Raw genomic sequence first — 16,804 nt, 5'->3', positions numbered from 1 at the left:
TAAGCACATCAAACTTGCGGGTCCACACAGAGCAGAAAGTACAGACTCCGCAGGAACAGGGCCTGTGTGTGTCCAACACTTTTTTTTTTTTTTTAACTGTAAGGAAAACAAGGAGCCTTGATGAAGTGTGACAATTGAACATTTAAATTAATGACTCAGAAATGTAAAGGCGTCGCGTCCCATGCTCGATAATGGATATAAACCAGAACAGTAGGGCGGGGGGAAGAAAAATTAATAGAATATAAAACCGCGCAGGTCAAGCTCCAGGCGACTCCTGAATTTTGCCCTTTTACATCCTCCGGCCCCGCGCCGGGAGCGGAGCCGGGAGCGGCTCCCGCCGAGCACCAGCCCGGGCGGTGAACGCCGCCTCCGCCGGGGGACGGGCAGCCGCCCCGCAGCGCCAGCGCAGCCCGGCGGGCAGGGGCCGGGGCCGGGAGGGAACCGGGCCGAGCGGGGGGCACGGGCCCTCCCCCACAAACTTACTGCCCGCAGCTCGCCCCACGCAGCCCGCCCAGCCCAGCCCAGCCCGGCTCCCGCCCGCCCGATCCGTCGGCCCCGCGGGCAGGGGCTCCGGCCCGGGAGAAAGTTGCCGAGAAAGTTTCTGCAGAGGAGAAGGGGCCGGGGGTGCGGGACGCCCCCCGCCCCCGGGGCGCGGCGGCGGGGCGAGGCCGGGGGCGGGCGGCCGGGGCCTAGCGCCTCCATCGCCGCCGCCATCGCGGCCGCCGCTCCCGTGGGGCGGCGGAGCGGGGACGCGGCCGGGGCCTCACCTGCCTCTCCTCGGCGTGGCGGGTGGGAGAAGGAGGGGGGGAGGGAAGGAAGCGGGGGCCCCCCCGCTCCTCCCGGAGCCGCGGCGACCCGGGGAGGGAAGCGGGGAGGAGGGGAAGGGAGGAGGGACGAGGAGGAGGGAGCCGAGCGCTCCGGTGCGTGCGGGGAGCTGGAGCCTCGCTGCGGGAGGAGGAGGAGGAGGAGGAGGAGGAGGAGACTCCCCGCCCCTATGGCCGGGATCTCCGGTGGGCACCGCGGCCCCTCCTCCGCACCGCGTTTCTCTCCATGCGCTCCGGGCCGGGATCGCCGCGTCTCCCGGCCGGGGCAGCGCCTCCGCTCCCGAACCGGAGGCCGCGGGGAGGAGCCGGGCGGCCCCCGCGGAGCCGGGCTGGCGGCGGCGGTCCCTCCTCCGCGCCGCTGCGCACCGAGACAACATGGTGGAGGCGTGCGGGGCGGCGCGGGGGCGGCGGGCACGGAGCCGGGGCTTGCCCTGCCCCGCGGTTCGCCCGAGCGCGGCCGCCTACTCCCGGCCTTGGGTCGCGGGCTAAATCTGGGGAGCTGCTCCTCTGCCGAGCTGGTTGTGCTCCGTGAGCCTCTCTTGCCGGAGAAGCTGAATGCGAAAGATTCCGGCAGCGGAGCCCTTCGGCGTAAAAAGCGAACAAAATAACTTTTAAAACTCCTCGCCTAGGCATCTTCAGGTGGGCCACGGCTTAGGCTGGGTACATTCAGTTTCCAGTGGGGCCCTGCGGGTGCTGCGGCGGCCGGCGGGGAGCAGCGCCCGCAGCTCGGGAATGTCCAGGGCGGCACCGCGGGCCAGACCTGCCGCCCGACTCCGGGCAAAGAACGAGCCTGCAAATTGCGCATCGGCAGCTCCGGGGAATTTTACTTCACGGGTTTCCCACTCGTCGCGTTTCCATAAATCAGTGTCTCGTGTTTTAAGAAATAAAAAGTCGGGTTTGTGTCAAGGTGGGCTTCGTGGAAAAAGGTGCATTTATCCTTCAGAACTGCAGACTGCAGGAAGGAGTGAAAGAACAGAAAAAAAATGAACCTAAAGAGGCAAAGTTACTGAGGTTTACATAGGCAAATCAGCAATTCTCATTCAGCATTATCTTTTATTGTTTCCAACTGTCTAGTAGTCAAATGTACATCTCTCCCTACTTTATTTTCTTTAAAGGCTGATCATAAAAGAGTAATTGTATCGATCAGTAATGATTACCTAATATAGATTATTCTTAAGAAAAATTATTGAGTCAGGATGCCCAGTTTATTTTGCAGGTAACGCTGTAGAGTAAAGCCATTTGTATTTTGAATTTCAGATAAAGCAAATACATGTATTTGGTTTTAGAGGACCATAGAAACACTTAAAAAGTTAATAAAACACAAAAAACTCAAAAATGTTCTAGATTTGGAGACTCAAACCAAATTGTTTTCATGTTACTCTCTTAGAGTGTGGAGTTTTATCATTTCCTGTTCAGTCAGAAATCTATCATTATACAGAATTGATTTTTAATTTTAAAAGCATTGGTTATTTTTACAAATTGGCAATTAACTACTTAACAGTTTGCAGACTGGTTGAAGCTCTAGGTCTGCCATGGCTTTGCAGCTCCAACTGGGTTTATGGTAGTCTTAAGTGAGAGCAAGGTTTGCACTCCAGTATCATTTGTGGTGTTTTGTATACACAGGCAAATGTTGCTGATTGGTTAATTTTACAGCACAATGGTATAACTTGCATAGCTGAAAAACACGAGACCTAGTTGTGTTATCATTTTCATTACCTTTCAAAATTACTCACTTAAGAAATTTTGCAGCATTGGGCTAAAGCTTCATGTTTAGAGACATACTGGCGCTTGCCAGCTGTCGCTGTAATTTGACTTCTAGGTTTCAGGTTCGGTGTTGATGGATGGGATTATATAGTAGTCCTTTCTCACAGCACCTGGTGATGCCTTTGTGGTACTGAAAGGTTTGTTGGGCTTCTCGGTTCATCTCACCTCTCCTGTTGCTTTCTCTCCTAAAGACCAATGTAAGGAATGATTTGGTGGGTTTCTGAAAGGCTGAGCTATTAACTGTGTGCTCTAGTTGCTATCTTACGTGTATGTGTGCTATTGGCTGCCACAGACAGTACTGGGGCACCAGTGATTGACTCAGTCAGTAGTGGGAGAGACCGTCACGCTTAATTTCAAGCACAGTGTGATTAAAATAGCAGAGCAGTTGGGGAGAAGACGAGCTGGTCAGTCCCATAGCTGAGAGCAAGCTCAGACTCACACCATATGGGCGTGAAAGAGTAGATGAGGGTTTGAGTTGGGAGTCTCGGAGGCTAGACACGCTTTCATGGCAGTGGAAAAATTGGCTGCGTCTTAAATTGTCCTGCACTTGTCACCGATAGTCTGAGTGTTCCTCGGAGTGTGCCTTTTATAAGGAAATGTTGAACAGGTGGCTTAAAACAATCAAACTGGTGGTGGTTCAGCTTAATTAATCCTGCACAGGATGGGATTCAGGGTGTCACTGCCACCTTTTACCTGCCAGCCAGGTAACCTGTCTGCCACATGATACCTGGGTAAAGCTCCCTTACAGTGGCCTTTCCTGAATGGGCTCTGAAATGTGTTGCAGTGCAGGTGGACTGACACTGCTTGGTATTCTCTCCAGAGCCTGAGTGAATCAGCCAAAACTACCACAAGTCTCAGCTGCTAGTCAGGCAGGGCCAGCACCTGCTTCTAGGAATTTCCCCTCTCTTTTATTCTTTTGCTTTAAATTAATATTTTTGACCTTGATGGGGAAGGAGGAGGGAGGAGCTGCCCTCGAATGCTTTAGCATGGCTGGAATATAGTGATGCAAGGGTTCACTTTGCCATTTTCTGGACACAGTTTCCCAAATAGCCCTTCAGACAGGCTCAGCATTCACTAACTCCTCATCTGCGTTGCATGGTTAGTTAATCTTGAAGATTTGTGCAAATAGCCTACATTTAGAAGGGCATTATCCATGTGCTATCTTTGAAAATTCTCATATATTTGAATTACTTTCTAAAGTAAGTAATCGTTTATACTTATACACTCCTTAATGTTTTTGAATAATTTGAAAAAAAAACCCAAAAATGTGTGATAGGATCAGGTACATGTTATGCCAAATAAACTATTTTTAGGGTGATACGGGGAAATAGAGGTGTAAGAGCAGAAAGAAGGAGGAATAGAGGAATTGAGATGAAGAAAGGCAGACTAAGATATTTCAATCACTGTTATGGGTTCAGTGGTTTGTAATTGGGACATATGGGACTTGCATCCTGAGATATTGAATGAGATGCACAGATTGACTCTCTGAAGAGATTTAACATTACATGCCAAAAGTTAATCTATGGGACACATGGCACTATCCTGAAAACATTGAGACATTCTTGAAAACACTTGGTGGGATTGCTTTCTAACAATTCTGAATAAATAGAAAAATGCTATAGTGGACAAACAATTTTTTTCTTTTAAAATAAATAAAAGATGTTTCTGGACCTAAATTTTGAGAAATAAATGAGGTAGTCAAGACCTTATTTTAGCTTGCTCTTTAAAAGTGTGGAAAACAATGGTACTTTATAGCAGCACCTCTTAAAATTCTTGTGCAAAGTTCCCATTGCTCATTGTACTTTGTGATCATAGTACAAAAAAGCAGTTCATCTTGGAATTGGTATTAGTCACTTGCTTACTTTGAAGCTCTTGGATCAATATTTTAAGAACATGGTATTTAGCAAAACATAGGTATTGCTTTTTAATCTCATATATATTTCTTTTGAATCAGAGTATTCTTAGCATTAGTCAAATAAGTGGGTAGTTTTTCTCATGGTAATTTCTATTTAATATTCCAAAAGCTATTAATAAAATCATTGATGTTTAAAAATGAAGTGTCTTCCTTGGATATAATGCAAATTACATACCAGTATAGTAGTTCAATAAGGAAATGGAGTGCTAAGTCACTGTGTGGTGGATCTGTAATTATTTCCTATTCTGAAGCAAGTATCCTATTTAAGCTTTGTATTAATCTTAAATTTTTAAGATGTCCCGTTTTGCCTGCAAATGCATCTGCATCTCCAAATAGACAGGATTTTTGTATTTGGGACCCACATCTATTTGTGAGGTTAAATACTCTGTTGTTTCTTGAATAGCACTTCTGTTTGATCTTGCATAGCATGTCTAATTATTTATGCATATTATACTTCTAGTAAGTATGCAAAGGGTTCTTTTTGAAAGACATTGTTTCAAAGACTGTTTTTGAACTTACTAAAAGCTATGCTTAAAAGCATGTTAGACTTTGAAAAGCCTGTATTCCCAAACCTGTTGCTATTTACATTTGTGTCACATCCAGTTACATCAGACACGCTGGATTACATTGTATAATGAAAGCCGTATTGCTGTACTCTAATCTTTATCTCGTTATATCCGATCTCCTTTGAATTGCACACGACTATTACTTATGGTTACTTAAAATAACTACTGCTTTTGTTTCAAGGGCAGTTCTATATATGATGAACACTTAGCACTCAACCCTGCTTTGGCAGCAACTTCACATCCTGTGTCTTTGGTTCTTGCATGATTCAGTTGGGAAGCTTGCACACATTCTTTTTTTATTTTTCATTTAAATTTCATATTTGAAAAATCCGAAACCTGTGAAATCATACGTGTTCAGAAAAAATAATATATTTACTTGTACCGCTGTGCTCTTCTGAGAGGTTTGGAATGTATGCCTTCTTCCTCACAAAGCAGGTCATGTACTCTTAGGGAGAGTGGAAAAGGACAAAGAGTAGGAGGAAAAGAAGTTTGCACAGTAAAGCTGACCTGAACTGGGGTTGGTTTTGACATCACTGCCAGAGTCATTCATAGCCTTTAAGAGACTTCTGGCCTCATTTGATGGCCAGGATAAAGAAGTAATTTCTGCTGACTTTGGGAGACTTGCACATAGACATACTGGCTATATGTATTTTGTTTTCCTTGAACTGACTACCTAAGACATTATTGTGGGAGTAATGCTTAATAATGTTAGTAGCTGCAGAATCGATGTTAAAATTTTGGGAGCACTGGAAGGGGATTCTGCATCAAAATTTCCTATTTTCCAGGGCATCCTGAATTTTTACTGTTGAATGCGCATGCTGTTGTGGTGCTTTTATACATACTTCATAAAGCAAAGCCAAGTGAAATGGAATTTTAAAAAGTTAAAAAGATATCTTATTTTCCTATCATCAGTAGTTAAACCTTACTTGGGACTCTGTATGGGCTTTTCCTCTCAGCTACCACCTTGCTTAAAGATTAACAAATTCCTCAGGCTGTGTGAGTGCCCTTTATTATACTTTGATGCTTAAAAGGTCTTTTGAATTTTCTGTGACAGGTTGTTTTTCCTACCTTAACATTTTAAGGATAATTGTTTGCCACATGAGGATCAGAAAGCCTTACTTCTTAATTTAAAGATTAATGTGATGAAATGTATTCCTTTGGGAATACTTCCAGGAACAAAATCATCCCCTCAATCTGTGTCGTCAAAGAAATCTTTAGAATGGATCTTGGATCAGGATGGGGCTGTTCACTGCTAGAGGTGGACATCACTGTTGTGCACCATTTAGAGATCTGAGAAAATTGGACATCTGTCAGATATGTGGGCTTGTTTTCTCACCATGCCCTCTATTGCTGTTGTTTTCCTCATGACTAATTTTCTCATCACCATTCCTTCAGGTGGAGGTTACAGTCCCCTTAGGTCTGCTGGTGTAACTACAACCGTAGGTTTTTTTTCCTGTAGTTTTTCAGCTCTGCCAACATGATCTTAGTTTATTTCTCCTAATAGTTTTCTATAAACCAAGAACATGTTGAGTCAATTTTGCTAGGGAATGATACACATACATTATTGTGCTCTCTGGCATGAGCAAAGAGGTAATAACATAGGGACACCAGTGTCTTCTTATCCAACCTTCAGCCAGAACAGTCCGAATGTTCTGAAATTTCACAGTTTAGGAAAATCCAATGTGGCTGCATTAATAGATAAAGAGAGAACAGTGATGTTGGGGAATAGGGAAGACTAGAGGGCTCTGTTTTCCTGATGTTACATGGTTCTACATGGATGTTTTTCAGTTCCCACCTCACTTCAGGTAAATACCCTTTGGTTTGCTTATCACTATCTCCTGTGTTCCCTTGAAGCAGCCACAGTCTCTTCCATCTTCCCTGGACATCTCTACTGGGGCTGAATGAGGGAGTCATGGAGCCAGCTGAGGTAACAGCTACTCAAGGGGCTGCACCTATAGAAAGCTTGATTCTTAACATCTGAGAAAGACATGAAGAGATGGAAGAAGCCTGAGTTTATTGAAAGCAGAGCTTGTATAATTTCCTTGTTGTTAGTTGTTATTACTGAGTGTGAGAGCTTTCAGTTGCCTATAACCACCCAGCTTCCACTTTTTCTTGGCAATTGCCTGACTCACTGCTCTGACATTTGTAAGGTGAAAATCTGCTGCTTTCTCATGTTAGAAGGAAGCAACTTTGCTAGCTAAGTTGTAGAGCAGTTGTAGAGCACTTCTGCTTCCAGACTGGACACAGCCGTTTAAAATGTCTCAAGTCTCCCCTGCAGATGTCAGGGATATGCATTTTGCAGTAGGTGTTAATAGTACATCCATACCTGACCCAAAGGTAAGTAAGCTTCTGCACAGTCTCACTGCTCCTGTAGAGGCTTGGTAGATCTAAGGTGAGTTCTCCAAAAACTCTATCTGCATTTCCTCTCACAAGCCAGGGAGATTGGAGATGCGCTGTTCCAAGGCTTCAAAGGCTAAGCCAGCATTTCTTTGCAATTAGGTAGAGACACAGGGCTGGAACAGACCTCCCACCATTGTGGGAAAATATTAGCAGCTCTACCCTTCTCCACCCTTAGCTAAAAAAAAAAAAAAATGTACAGAAACTAATAAAGAAGAAAAACTACTTTTGAGTTACTCTTCTCTCTGTTCTGCAGACTCGTGGTTTGTCCTGATGTTTTATCACTGTGCTTCTTGGGCATCTGGCTTTCATGAGAAAAAAAGGAGCAGAACAAAACCAAACCTGAGCCTGCTTTTATGAGTGCTGAAGCTGGTGATGGTACATCACAGCCACATAGAACCTTTTTGTTCATATTCTTCAAAAGAAAAAAGAAAAGACTTCTATAAAGGTTCAGAAGAACTAAGTATAGGCCATAAATTCAGCTATAAAAATGACAAATTTATTTAGAAAGGAGAGGTTTTACCAACACATATATATACAAATTTTGAGTAATTCTAAGAAAAGCAGCTGATAAGAAAGGCAGCCTTTGCCCCCCCTACTTCTTTGAATGTGCAAGTAATTGATCCTGTTGTTTCAGATAACTAAAACTTTGGAGAGAATGTAAAAATCTTTGCTATTTTTAAAATAATGTAATATTCCACTAATTTCTTTTGTTTCATACATTTCATAAAAGTTTTTTGAAGCCAGATACCATTGTGTGTTGGTATTTCATTTCTCATAGAAAAAGTTGTAAGTTATGGGATAAAAAGATACATTTTTCAATTCTCATAATGGCCAATGCTGGTTAATAATATGCAGGAAAATGTAGCTAAATGAAAGAATAAAAATCACAGCTAAAGAAAGATATATGGCATTAAGGATTACATTAGTGTGGCTCACATGCTGCTTCCTTCTGCTTATATTTTCTTTCACTTTTGGTTAAAGTGGGATTTTCCAAAGCACAAGAATTTTCAACTCCTCTTTCCTTCAAAATGGAGCCTATTGAAGATCAGACTGCTTGTTCAAAATTGTCCCATATTTTTGCTTTTGTTTTCTAATTGGGAAGAAACACAAAACACAGAAAGTTCTGAAGTGTTTTGGTTTTAAAATGTGGGTTTGACATCTTTGATGCATCATCATAACAGCTAGAAGGGCCATTATTGTTCTTGATGGAAAATGAAATCCATTCAGGAGCCCCAGATGATGGGGGGAAATGAGGAACCATGACAAACTCATGATGAGTAATGACAAACCATCCTGAGGCCAAACATTTAGATTTGCTTGGACAGTTCAAAACATTTTGGATTCTTTTTTTTTTTCCCAAAGGGACATTATATTGTTTTGACACAACCAACGTTTTCCTGTGGAAAAAAAATTACAGAAACCACTTTTGTATTAAAAACTGTGAACAGAAAATTCTGGAATGGCTATAGAGGGAAGTAGTCAAACCAAAACCAAGTGCATTTGGAAATGTCCTCTCAGGAGAATCTTATGACTGCTCCAACCTAGCAATAAGAATTTTATTTGAAGGTAAGTGTATTTCCTAGACAACAAATATAACCTCATGAAATCCATGTAGCATAACTTGGTGTGTTTCAACACATTTGAAATATGGTGTTGCACAGAGTCGCTTGAGAACTGTAAAAATGTGAAAGAGCTCTGGTGGAGGCTTGGGCCCTTGACATGAAAAATCACATCTGAGATTTCACAACTGTTTTGCTAGGACTGGGCATTTTTAAAAAACTGAACACTACATTTTAAAAAAAAGTCTCAGTCCACCAAGCACAAATTTGTATATCTAAAAACATACTTTGTTTTTAAAAACAAGTAGGCTAAATTTCTCATTATTTAATGTTTAGAGGCATACTCCTAAATTTGTTTTCAAAAAATGGGCACAAACCTCTTTTTAATGACAGCAAAGTATTTTCAGGAAAGATAAGGATTGCCATACTCTCACTGAATTTTTAGGATACAGGTAGTTAGGATAACATGCCAGGACATTGTATATCCTTGTAAAGATTGCCATGAGTTGCTGACTTGCTAGAACTGATGGCTATCTCAGTGCTTATTTGTCAAGGGAACCTGTGCTTTAAATGTGACAAACTGTGTGCTGGCTTCTTCCTACATCAGGGCAAGCTTCATCTTGTCAAGAGTGGGTAGGAGTGGGTAGGGTTATTCCCTATTACCCAAGTTAATCACATGCTTTTCTGAGTATAAACAGGTGATTCACCAAGTTTAAGAGCAGAAGTGACCAACAGACCAGCCAGTGTCAAGCACTCTGAATATCTATCACCACTTCTCAAATTCCACCCACAGTTGGACCCTATCTCTTGTGCCAGACCAAAGTGTCCCATAGGGATAGAAGGCTCTTAGAGATGGGAATTGCAGAGCTTTGGGGAGAACAGGCTTAAGGGACCAACAAGCAAGGAGAGCAGAGCAACAAACAATGCCTGATGGGCATTTGAAGATGATTGTTGGCATCATGCCTGTTGGCACATGGATCATTTGGTCAGTGAAGTTATGTGAACTCTCACTTGGTTCTTGCAGGTGTGTGTAATTTTTTATGTTCTTTTTGTGTGCAATTTTCACAATGAATGCTGGTCCTTACAGCAGGTCTGTTGGGGGCTTTCATAATAAAAAGTACAGTCAAATAAACAATCTTTGCTAGTCCAATATGCAGAATGGCCACTGACAACTCTGAGCTTCACCACACCGCAGTGAATTCAGGGTGAGCTATTGAAGGGCCCAGGATCACTGTGGATTTATCCTGGTAAAATCAGTAAATGCTCTGTTTGCTTCATGATGTTTCTGGGAAGTCAAATTAAAGTGGAAGAGTGGATTTCTTAGCTGAGGGCTTCCCCTTGGAATGTTTGTGGCTCTTCACTAGCTCAAAGAAAACAAATTACAAACAGATCCCACATAGGTTTGAAAGGCCAGGATTTTTTATTCAACATCACCTGACAGCGCTGTTTATTGATACAATCAGTGTGTTTCAATATAACTTTTCTCATCTTTCACCACATTTGATGATTTTTTTCTATAATTGTTTCGTTAGTCATTTCTGTAGGCAGCCTGGCAGCTGTTGCTGCAATCCGTTTATTAACTGTGTTTGGCTCTGGATTTAACAAAATGCAACTGCACCCTCTTGTGGAAGCTGCTGAGTAGATTGTTTTGGTTTCCTGGTGCCACCTGGTTAATTTTTGTCTGAACTAGTCAAAAGAAAACAAATAGTAGAAGTGTCCTAAGGCCACACAGCAACAAAGCTTCCCGGAGAACTTCAAAAGAATAAGCTGCAACTTTGGAATGTCTGAACTCAGAAAACCTTTGAAGACAAACTTCTGTGGGGAAGACCTTCAAAGGCACCCTAGGAGACCTTCCTGCCTGTGGCTTTTGTGGGAATCTCTGTCATAACATATTTTTCAACAGAAACAGTTGGTATGGCTATATGCATAGAAATTGTACATTTACAAGTGAGTCTAAGGACCATAATTAAATATGAGTATCCAGCACAGATCTGAAAAATAGTTTATATTCTTTCTCTATTTGTACAAATCCATGAATACAGATGTCAACCTCTCTGTATATACTAATGGAAATAGTGCATGTTTTTGAAGGCAAATGCACTTGTGAAGGGAGTAGGTTAGGTTGCACAAAGAAGGTTTAAGTTTGAACTTTTGTCAATCTCAACCTGGCATTTTTTTTCATGCAACTGCTGAGACGCTTTGGATAAAAGAAGTGCCTTTAAACTCATGAATGCATTTGTACTCTGATCTATTAGAAGTAGAGGCAGAGGAAACCAGAACTCCTATAACTTCTGAAGTGTGTATATTGACATATCCACCTCCTACTCTGCATTATATGGGCTTGCACAGAGTATCGCATAATATTTACCTTAGCTTAAAAAAAAAATTGTTTACAGGAAATAAGTTTTCCTTAAAAAAAAAGCCTCAAACTTTTAAAAATGTTTTTTACTGTTAGTAAGGACTTTTTGACTAAAATAAAATGAAGGAAAAATGGTTTTAAAAAAATATGCTTCATAGTATTCTTCACAAGCAAAGACACTCACTGAACAAAAGAGCAAAAATGCCCCAAAAGTAACAAGGTGTTTGTGAAATTATCACTTTCCATTTCTTTTTTTTAAAGAAATTATATTGAAAAATTTTTATATTGTTTCTAATACGCAAGGTATTCAAATGCATTAAAGTATGAGGTAAGCAGTACTGGTTTGCAGGGGCCACAGCACAGCTACTCTTTCTCAGGGCAAAGAATTTACCCATAGTCTGCTTTGGTGTCAGAAAGATGGAAGAGTTTTTCCTGGTCTCTGCAAATGGCTAGTTAAAAAAAAAAAACAAAAACAAGAAAGAAAGAAAGTAACTGTCATACAGCATGTATGTATGTATCCCCCTATGCAGAATTTAATGAGGTGAGTTGATTTGCATTTTTATGTCTGAACATGTTCTTGCACTGCCAGCATGTCTCACTGAGAGGTGAAATACAGCTCATAGACACCTCTGGGCGGGGCAACCCAATTCAAGATGATTGAAAGTCTGAAGCTGAGTTTCAGAAGCCCTGGTCTGATGCTAAGCATTGTCTTACCTGTGACAGAACTTCTGCACTTTCTGAAGTTCCACAGTGTTTAAAACTTGTATTTCTGCTTGTTTCTCACTGCACTTTTGCTCTGTGCTTTGAAGGACCCTTTGCCATCCTGAGATGATACATGTTTCTGCAGTCAGTAATACAGTATTTTACCCCAGATAAGGGTAAAACCTCATTTTACTCTCCCTATTGGGTATTTGCTGCACTTTGTGTGTTTCTGGCAGAACAGTGGTAAGCCTGACACTGTGCCAGCTGACCCAGGAAGAGCAGCTGTGGCTGCAGGTCTCCAGTGGGGGTGGCTCACACAGCCTGGCTGACTTTGGTCTCCACGGGCCATCACAAAGGGAAAGACACTGGCCAAATACCCTCATGATTGTTGACATTATAATTTTTTGCGTCTTTCCACAGGGCATGGAAGTACACACAGGCTGGTGGGAAAAAGAATTAACAAGCATCCTCATGTATGAAAGAATTGCTTTTTGGAGCTCTGTGTGCACACTTTGTGCCACCAAACTCAGAAGGAATCCTCTTAGCACACTTCAACCACAGGAGCTTGCTCCTTCTCTAGAGCAAGTATGGATGTGAAGTTTATGCAGCTGCATCCCCCTTTCAAGTTAATTATATCACTCTGAGCACTTCAGCTATGATCCCACACTGCAGTGGTTCAGCTTGAACCAGCCTGCCTGTTTCCCTGGGTGCCTGCCACGGAGGTTACTTCCCTGCTGAAATCCTGGCACATCACCTAGTGCTCTGTAATCCAAGTTTCTTTCAAGCTCACGTACCCAGAATTCACCACTGTAGCCATGCCTCATGTCTCTACATGACTTCAGCTGATTTCCCAGTCTCCCTTGGGGAAAGGAGTACATTCAGCCTCATTTAAAAAGAAACCCATTGCTGAAAACCAAGGATCTGCAACCTGCATTATGAAGTACTACCTAAAACAGTTCCTGCATGGCTAGTAAATAATATAAAGCAATTTCCAACTCCTGGTATTGATCCCACACTTTATAATCCTGAGCATCTGTAACAGATACAACCCCACATCCCTGGCACTGGCCCCTTATCCCACACTTCAACTGCACTAAAAGCAGTGTTGATAACACAGAGATGTCTTAGATGTTGCTGAGCAGTGCTTGAATCTGAGTCAAACATTTTCTGTTCCTCACACCCCACCAGTGAGCAGGCTGGGGGTGCACAAGGAGCTGGGAGGGGACACAGCCAGTGCAGGTGACCCCACGTATCCAGAGGAATATCCCATATCATATGGCATCATGTTCAGGATATAGAGCTGAGGGAAGAAGAAGGAAGCAGGGGAACATTCAGAGTGACAGAGTTTGTGCTGCCAAGTCACTGTTAAGTGTGATAGAGTCTGGCTTCCTTGGTGTTGGCTGGACACCTCCCCACCCATGATGAATGGTGAATGATTTGCTTTGCTTGTGTGCAAGATTTTGCTTTACCTATGAAAATGTCTTTTTACTCAACCTATGAGTTTTCTCACTTTTACTCTTCCAGTTCTCTTCCCTAGCTCACTGGGGGGAAGTGAGGGAGCAACTGCATGGAACTTAGTTACCAGCTGGTGTTCAACTACCACATCTAGTTAAGATGGTGCTCCAAGTATTAGGCTTTGCAAATCTCAACAATCAGCAAAATCCTCCCTCAGCTAATTTCTTCTGAAAACTAACTTGAATAATAAACATTCTCTGCTAGATGTAGCCTAAAAAATCGTGCAGACATCACTCATCCCTCACACTAGAAGCTCTTACCTAACACCATGCACTTTGCAAGGAGAAACGTATGTTTTTCATTAGTCTCAGCACTGCTGCTGAATTTCAACTCTAATTGCAATTGTGCCTTGCGTCACGGCCCAAAATCACCCACTCCTTACGCTTAAACAATCTCCTTTCCTACAGTAACCTCAGCCCTTCTCCACATGGATGCTGCAGGATATTGTTGACTTTCTTCATTCCTTGCTGTCACAGAAATGGGACATGGCTGGAGGTGGCAGAGATGAACTGAGCAGGTTCAGTTCTGAGCCTAGTCTTAGGATTGGGGTAAAGATTTGTGTTTTGCAAAAGAAAGCTTGGAAAAAATATGTTCATTGTGTATTCCTACAAGAACATTAAAGTTAGAATGGGGACTAGGGCTGGTAGGGGACAATTCAGGGTAACTGGGCAGGACAGGATTTGTGTTCTTTCAGTAAAGGCTGGAGCTGCAGTTAGAGGTTCATATGGCTGATCCAGACAGGTAGCAGGGGTGATGCTAGTCACAACTGCAGATTAAACTCTGAATTCTGATTAAAACTATGGTTAGAGTTTGACCCTAATCCAGGGTTTGAGAGGGCTGAAGAGCCAAATGACTGCTGGATTGAAGAGATGTGCTGAGTCAGGCTGCAGAGGACCCTGGTAGGGAAAATTAACTCACTGTTTGGGCTGGTGATGGAGGGGGATTGGTAGGATATATGGCAACTCTGTGGTTGGGTTAATATTAGAGTTTGGTTTACAAGAATCTGAAGAATTCAGGAAAATGCAAGAACTTCTAAGACCTGTAGGATTATGATGAGGTTTAGTTTCTTGATGAACCTGGTACGTGTAGATGCTAAAATGGGGAGAAATATTAGACTAGTTTGAGATTATTTTGGTCAGTGCTTGCTTATGGCTATATTGACTCTGTCAGAGGAGGCAGGGGCCTCTTAATGAAAGTTCAGCTATTGTATTTTTGGGGAAGAATAGGATAGATTATGTTGGACAAAGCCAATTTTGATAAGTTTGAAGTTAGAGCTAGTGCTGAGTAAACATTGTTTGACTCCACCAATAAATGACACTTGAGAGTTCAAAGGTTTTACTCAGGTGTCAGCTATGCTGGCTAAGACCAGCAGGAATACAAACACACCTATATAAAAAGTGTATGTACCAATCAAACATTAACTGGTGCTCTCAGCGTCCCATACAGGAAATGCACATACACACACATATATGTGATTACATGTATGGGCTCTAAGAAAACTGAAGAATTGAGATATCACTGTGAGAAGGTTTCAGAAAAACAGAATACTTCAGCTCAAAGCCTAGTTATCAATTTTATGAAAGATGGTGGCTATCACTCAAATTCTCATTAAGTCCAGTAGTTACCATGATAGAACTCAGACAATAGTAATTCCAATTTATTTATACCTTTTCCACAGTTAATTTGGAAGTAAACCATTCACCCATTTTTCTAAGTATTTTTAGTTACATCTCTTTGTAACAATCACAGAATCACAGAATATTCTGAGTTGGAAGGGACCCACAAGGATCATCTAGTCCAATGAGTGAACAGGCCATATGGGGCTCAAATATGCGACCTTGGTGTTATCAGCACCATGCTCTAATCGACTGAGCTCATCTCAGTTATTCATGATAGATAAGGAACAACATACATAAATAATAAATTGCATAATGCACATTGCATAGAGGAATACAGTAGCCTATGCACTCATACAACAAATTTTGTGGGTAGTTTGGTTCAGTATTTATAGAAAACCATAGTGGTTCTTTAAAACTGCTGAATCAATATTTCAAGAATAGAAATTTACAAAAGTGCTCAGAGTGATCTTTCATACTAGAATATTTAATAATACACTTTGGAGGTATTTATTCGATTTCACATGAAAACCACAAACCAGTTTATATATTATACCTCAGAACAGCCTCTGGTATCATTTAGATATCTTATAAAACCTTATTCAAAAGCCAGGAGGATTTTCCACTTGTCTTTTTTTGGTTTACATTCATCAAGAGGTGAATCCTACAGCCTGTAAAGCAGCCTCACTGACCTCAGTGGAGCTGCTCATGAGACAAAATGCTCTTGGGAAGAGAGCAGCCTTTAATAAAAATGAACGTGGAAAAAGTACTGAAGTTAGGGTACACCCTTCTCATTGCAACAGACACTTTTGCCTTCAAATACACCACTACATATATCACCTGTGCTTGTTCTAAAAGAGCTAAATAGCGGACAAGTGTATGAAAGAGAGAGGGGCCTTTTGCATCTTAAAATGTGGAGTTATAAAAAAGCCAATTGCTTGTATGGATACTGTAATACTGGGTTCCAGGGCCTAGGAGGAGGAACAAGTTAGCCTCCTGTCTGTCTGTAGAGGCTCTATTTAAAGCACAGCCTTTGGGAGTTAGACTGCAGGCCACCATTCCCAACATCTGCTTATTCCTTAAGTCTCCTTTCTTGAAGAGCTTGCTGCTTGAGGAAGTACTGTGGCTGATTTCAGGTGGGAAATCTGATTCAGAAATCTGTGCAGGTCTGTTGGTCTACTACTCCATTGGTAATCCCAAGAGCAGGGTTTCCTCCATTTCTGTGATTTGCCTAAGTCATGGGAGCTCTCCTGTCAGTCTGAATAAAGCAATTAGTATTGCTTAATTTTGTTTTGCATGCTTTTATACCTTACAAGTTGCAATTAGAAATTATAAATTAAATTACATACTTACAAGAGTGTATAATTTAATATGACAGATATTTTCAATTATAAGCACTCATTTCAGTATGAGTTTCTTCAAGCAAATGATAATTGATGAGGACAAAAATACTTGTCAGGATATTTCTAAAGATTTTTCTAGTGTCTTTTAAAAATTCCCCAAACTTCAAGCTGAAAAAATATTGATAGAGAAAATGTCGGGTGGTTTGGGTTTTTGGTTTTTTTTAACAGTGTGCTGAATTTC

At 42.0% G+C, this 16,804-nt stretch overlaps 1 protein-coding gene across 1 annotated transcript in view; it reads right to left on the bottom strand.

Moving 5' to 3' along the window:
* The window catches only part of YES1 (YES proto-oncogene 1, Src family tyrosine kinase), a 51,183-nt gene extending 50,093 nt beyond the window's left edge, over window positions 1–1,090 (bottom strand). The window contains exon 1 of the mRNA XM_033063666.2: window positions 768–1,090. The gene's annotated coding sequence lies outside the window, so the exon portion shown is untranslated. The remainder of the gene's footprint in view (window positions 1–767) is intronic.
* Window positions 1,091–16,804: the final 15,714 nt, after the last annotated feature.

Source organism: Catharus ustulatus, chromosome 1 (genome assembly GCF_009819885.2).
Source record: "Catharus ustulatus isolate bCatUst1 chromosome 1, bCatUst1.pri.v2, whole genome shotgun sequence".
NCBI classification, from domain to species: domain Eukaryota; kingdom Metazoa; phylum Chordata; class Aves; order Passeriformes; family Turdidae; genus Catharus; species Catharus ustulatus.
The sequence above is the reverse complement of the archived record's forward strand: the minus strand, read 5'-3'. Positions and strand labels throughout refer to the sequence as shown.